The sequence below is a fragment of the Balaenoptera ricei genome, chromosome 8 (assembly GCF_028023285.1).
Source record: "Balaenoptera ricei isolate mBalRic1 chromosome 8, mBalRic1.hap2, whole genome shotgun sequence".
In the NCBI taxonomy this organism is placed as follows: Eukaryota; Metazoa; Chordata; class Mammalia; order Artiodactyla; family Balaenopteridae; genus Balaenoptera; species Balaenoptera ricei.
In genome coordinates this window covers 20,610,094-20,616,285 of record NC_082646.1, presented here as the reverse complement: position 1 = coordinate 20,616,285, position 6,192 = coordinate 20,610,094, and the positions used below count along the sequence as shown (strand labels likewise).

Genomic DNA, 6,192 nt, shown 5'->3' with positions numbered 1-6,192 from the left:
GATGCCTTTTATTTTTTTCTTGTATGATTGCTGTGGCTAGGACTTCCAATACTATGTTAACTAGAAGTGGTGAGAGTGGGCATACAAGTTTTATTCCTGATTTTAGCAAAAAAGCTTTCAGCTTTCACCACTGTGTATGATTTGTTAAATGCCTACCTCCAGCTGACTCTGAGTATTGATTTTTTTTTCATTATTATAAAACAAGTATTATTCCATTATAGTTATTCAGGAGAAGTCACCTGAACAAGCTGAAATAGCTCAGTTGGGAGAGTGTTAGACTGAAGATCTAAAGGTCCCTGGTTCAATCCCGGGTTTCAGCAGTAGTTTTTGCACTAAATGTAGTTTCCTGGCAGTCTTAACCAAAATATAAGCTTTAAGGGGAATATTTGGTTATTATGTTTTGAGTGGGTCAATGACTTTTCAGGGAGGGGTGTTGTCAGGTGCCCTGGTGGGCCTTTTTACTAAACCCCCAATACCTTAGTACTTCTTGACTGTAATAATAATAGCTAACTTATCTTGAGTACTTGCTATATGTCAAGCTATCCTTTAAGCTTTCTCTGTGTATTAACTTATTTAAAATGACCACTAAAATTCTTGATAACTACTTGTTAAATAAATGAACAGTTTGGTGCCAGAGGCCTGGCATGTGGTTGGTACAAAATGACCTTTCAAGCACATATTTCTTAAATATACATTGTAGATATATATATATATATATATATATCTTCTCTCCCACACACACTCTTAGCTAGTATCCAAATGGGCAGAGAATTTGTATGCTTTACCTACCACTGTATGAATGATTCGCACAGTTTCATCTCTCCCTAGATCTTTCCTTTCTCTTTTTCTTCTGCCTAACTCCTTCTCATTCTTAATAAGTCAGTTAATTTATTATTCACATCTTTTGGGAAATCTTCTCTAGGTATGTTTTCTATGGGTTCATGAAACACCATTTCCAATCCTTATCATGGCACTCACTACATTGTACAGCAGTTTTCTGTTTCTCCAGCTGAGCAACACACAGACAGGCTTTCTGGTGCTTGGCTATACTTGTCTCTGAACCATTTCCCCAGGAAGAGGCCATGAGAAGAGCTCCATTTCTCTGCAGATAGGAGGAGACAATGTCTTCTCCTTCCCATGGGACAGGGAGAGCTGCCTTCTTCTTCTGTGGCCAAGGAGCTCCTTTACAGGGACTCTGCCAGGGCTCAGCCATCCAATCCCCAGAAAAGCTGAGCTTTGTCTACCGTCTTGCAGTGACTGTCATGTGAGAGCCTGTGAAGTTGTAGGAAGCAATAAATGCCACTGAGCTGTGAAAGGATGGAAGAGCTGCCTGGATAACAACCCTGTAGCTACCATAATGACTTAGATTAGAGCAGAAGGAAATTCCAGTCGTTTTTCAGTCTGTCAGTTTTTCTATTATCCTCAAGACTGAGCATGAAACATTCATTATACTACAGCCTTATTGATGCAACTGATGAAAATATATTGGTATTAATAACATGAAACTCTAAGGCCTTGGGGATAATAAAACAATTGATTGAAAACATAACGTGTTTCAGAATATTTTTATGTGGTAGTTCCATGCATTTCATTTCCATTCATAACTAAGCCAGCAAGTAGGTGATTTGGGCATCACTTCATCAAGCTATATAACCATCTTTATTTAGTATTTACCTGATTATCCAGAAGAAATAGTTTGATCGGTTGTTAACAACAGAGGTTCATTTGAGGCAAAATGAAGAAAATCTGTTTGAAATGACTAACTCACTGATTAAAAATATGGAGCTTGGGTTTTAAACGGCTTAAATATGGTCATTGAAAATAATGTTCTTTGGGGGTATTTTTAATATTGTGTCCTCTTAGGAAGTTTCAAAAACAGAGCATCCCTTTTTTTGGGGGGTGGGGGAAATCTAACTTAGGTCCTTGTCTTTTGGTATTCAGATTATTATGATAAGGCATAGGAAAAGAGAACTTTTAATCATGGATTTGTCTTTGTGGCTACACTTTTACCTTGAGAAATATTTTTTTGATCATTTTCTCCGTTCATATTACTCAATAAGTGGCTACTGTCAGCTTCTGGCAAGAATGAGCTCACCAAGATGTATGATGTCAAAATATACCATTTTCTAATGCATTGAGCAAAATAATTATAAAAATTATGAGATTTTTTGAGATATTAAAAAATTATGAAATATTTATGAGATATTAAAAAAAATCTAAATTCCACTGACCTCAAATCAATTTTGCCATATTGTTTTCTGGATTTTATTTCTATGTGTACATATTCTATGTCTTCATATTTAGAATGTCATATTTGTTTAGAATACATATTTAGAATGACATTCATAAAATGTATTTTGTTTTATTCTTTTATCATTTTATCACATTTTCTTGTTTTTATATTAATTTTATGACAGTATAATATTTCATACAATTCTATAGTTGTCCCTTCCATTTTCATCTTGTAAATAATACTGCAATGGAAATATTTATGCCTATGTGTTTTTCATATAATTTATTCTTTTATTAAGATATTCCTATGAGTAACTTTATTGGGTCAAATTGTATGACATTTTTTTAACCTCATAAAGTACATTTCCAAATTACTTTTCAAGAGGGTTGAACAAATTAAATTGCCCCTATTGGTGTATATAGTTAAAAATATGTTGGTCAGGATTATGGATTTTTACTTAAAATATTTGTTAATGTACCATATGAAAAACAATACCCTGTTTCTCTTGGTATTTTTGGTGGTTTCAGAGACTATTAAATGTTTGTTTAGCAATTGTCTTTCCTCTCGTGTGAACTGGCTTTTCATATCCTTTGTTTACTCATTGGGTATAGGTACATTTTGTGTCAAATTTTATGAGCATTCATGTTTGCTGCAAATGTTTTCTTAGTCTTTTGTTTTCTTTCATATTTTAGTTATGTTATTCTTTATTGTACCAGGGAGTTAAATATTTATGCAATTGAATCTGTAGATTATTTATTGTTTACAATTGTCATTTCTCTAAAAATGGACATAATATTTTTAATCCTATAGTCTGTTGATTTTCTTTGATCAAAATTTTATAGTTGTCTCATCACGTAGAATTTATTGTGGTAAAGGGGTGAGATGATTACTTCATATTATGTACTTTTATTCTTACATCAATTATTAAATAACAAAAGATCATTTAAAATGCCCTGTTGGAAGTATTATATTTTTGAAGCTTATTTGATAATATGCACTGTTGAGTCAGGTAGTGTTCTAGGCACAAGGAAATGAAAGTGGTCTCATTTTGGTCATTAAGGAGCTCAGAGTTTAGGTGAGGAAGGAGGTCAGGGAACAGTTTCTACATAACAATTTTCTGGTATTTCACACTGACCACTGAGTCACTATGATGGGAAACTGAGCTCTGTTCTCCTCTGGTTTCTATTTCCTTTTCTTTTTGTCACTCTCATTTGCTCTTGCCTGTTCTTTTTGTTCTCCTGCTCTTGCATGTTCTTTGGCTTGCTTTCTCTTCCTCATTCTTTCCCTTTTCCCCACCTTCCTGCTTTTTATCTTTCCCTCCCTCTTTATTCTTCTTCCTTCTGCCTCTGTCAGCACTGCTTTCTTCCGCCAACCTCCCTCCCTCTACCTCTTCTTCACCCATGCCTCCTCCAGAAAAAATAAATTTTGTCTCTCTCTGGAGAGACATGCATTTCTAAATCAATGGTAAGGCATTAGTCAAAGCATGGTCTTAGGAGCTAAGCCAACTAGAATTCAAATCTTGGCCTTGTCTCTACCAGTTGTATCAATCTAAGCAATTGCAGGAAGTCCTTACTTTGCTCAGTTCTGATATGCATAAATTTAAATTCCTACAGTTTAGTTTAATACTACTCGTCCTTCAACAACATGGTTCAAATTTAAGTTACTTCAGTATATTGACTGTGAGTAATTGCATAACATAAAATTCACTACTAGCTTCTCAGACTACAAATCAAGTAGTTGTGTTGACTTCTTGTGTTCTAGTGATAAACCAACATGAGTTTTTACAAAAATGAATAAGCAAAAGAGGAAACTGACCAAGAAAGATGAAAGTGCAGCAAAGAAATAAAATGATATTTCTGGAAATGAAATCTTGACCTGAGCATAAATGGAATTATTAAAGAAACAGCTGACCTTGAGAATACTGACACTGCCACTATTCAAGAGACTCCAGACATACAGTCCAAGGAACTTAGTGAAGATGAAATTACGGACAAAAATGAGGAAACTGGTGGTGATGAAAAGGATAAAGATATCCCAGAGGACATGATGTTAGCAATAAACTTTACATTAAAGGAGTTCTTGGAGATATTTCACAACACAAAATGAGGAAAAGGTGAAATGTTAGAAGGTCATCCAAACAGAAACAGAGTATGACAATTTACAAGGAATAGAAAAGATGTTCACTCTGTATCATAAGTTATATAACAAGAGGGTAAACACTGTTCAAACTACGCTTGATACATTTTTTGAAGAAACTAAACACTTTAATTCTCTAAAATTACAGTGTCTTAAATAAATATTGTTTTACTATTTTTCATTTTGCTATACATTTATAACAGACAGTTATAGAGTTCTTAATGTTTTGAAAAACATTTTTAAAGTTTACAAAATAAGAGTAATATGTTCCATTGATTATTAAGATTGTTTTGCAAGATTTCTTATATGGTCATTTTTATGACCCCAAACTAGTGTGCAAAGTGGCAACTGCCTATTCTTAACTTCTCTAAACTTCAGTTTCTCTGTCTGTGAAATGAAAGAGGATAACTCATAGGAATATTGTGAGAGTTAAATGAGATAATGCATATAAAGTGCTTGGAGCAGCTGGAATTTGGTAAAGTTTCAATAAAAGGTAGCTATTATTAATGTTAATATCATTACTATCAACCAACAAGTAAAGCAATATGGCATAATTCTACCAAGTTGAGTTTAATGAAACTTTTATTGTTTAAGTCAAATAGCTCATGCAAAATATCAGAATTAAATGAGAAAACATAACAATGAATTAGTAAAAAAGTAAATATTTTTCTAGCCATCAGGAGCCTGCCTCCTCTCCAAGATACTCGCTCTAAAACAATCACATTGTCTGTCTTCATAATAAAATAAAGTGCTTAAACTCACCTTCTTGGACTTACCTAGACTAATTTCAGGAAGTTCAATTCTTTTTCGTTCAAACTCTAGTATTTCATTTCTATTTTCTTTTTGTACTAAGAAACACCAGTGTGGAGGAGCCCAGAATTCATTATTAGAAGAGTGGGGAGTTGTGGTGGGTGGAAATTTAATCAAATTGTACTCTACAATATTTCTATAGAAGCTCATAGCTATTCTCTGGTTGAACTGTGCCCACCTATTTATAAAAACAGATATTAATGAACACAAGGGAGATAGAATTTCGTTAAAATCCATGTCAATTTAGCCATTGTTTTCAGACTTTTTCCTTCTTACATTTTTCATACCAAAGTGAGTATGGTTGATTTAACTTTTTAATGCTTTCTCTACTTTAGTCTGAAGTCATTACTTAGAAATAAAAAAAAAAAATGTTGTTTTCGCAAAGCAGGGAAAAATATAGAGTATATATAAAGACTCCATTTGTTATTAAAACTCAGTGGTTCCCCATTGCCAATGACCAAGTAAGTCCACATGTGTGAGCACAGCACTAAGGCCTCTCTTTTTTGGGTACCGCCTTGCTCATCCACCCTCATCTAATACTCCACCCTACATTTCAGCTACCTCATTTCCTTCCTGTCCTCCAAACAATGTTCATTCCCCACTCAGTGTCCTTACTGTTTCCTTCTTGTCTTAAATGACCTTCCCTCTCTTCTCTGTCCAAGTGATGCCCACTCTTCAAAGTCCAGATCAAGCCACATCTCCCAATGAGGTCTTCCTTGCTGCTCCATTTCCCACCAACCTGAGCTTTCTCTGACCTTCTCTTAACACTTATGGTTCACACCAGTGTTTTTTGACATTGAGTCTTTCAAGGACTTGTTATATTGCCCAATAATAGTTTGAGTTTCTGGGGGTCTCACAGCCTACTGTATATTTTCATTTAGTTTACAACTAGTTATACACAGAGTTTGCTAGTGTGGTTCCATGAAGGCAGAGGCATCGTCTTGTCTGTACTCTCTATAGTGCCTAGCATATAGTAGGAGCTCAATAAATAATTATTAAATAAGCGAAGAAAC

At 34.3% G+C, this 6,192-nt stretch overlaps 1 non-coding gene across 1 annotated transcript; it reads left to right on the top strand.

The window, feature by feature from the left end:
- Window positions 1-247: 247 nt before the first annotated feature.
- Window positions 248-320, top strand: TRNAF-GAA (transfer RNA phenylalanine (anticodon GAA)). Its single transcript has one exon. It is a non-coding gene; the product is annotated as a tRNA-Phe (tRNA).
- The last annotated feature ends 5,872 nt before the right edge of the window (window positions 321-6,192 follow it).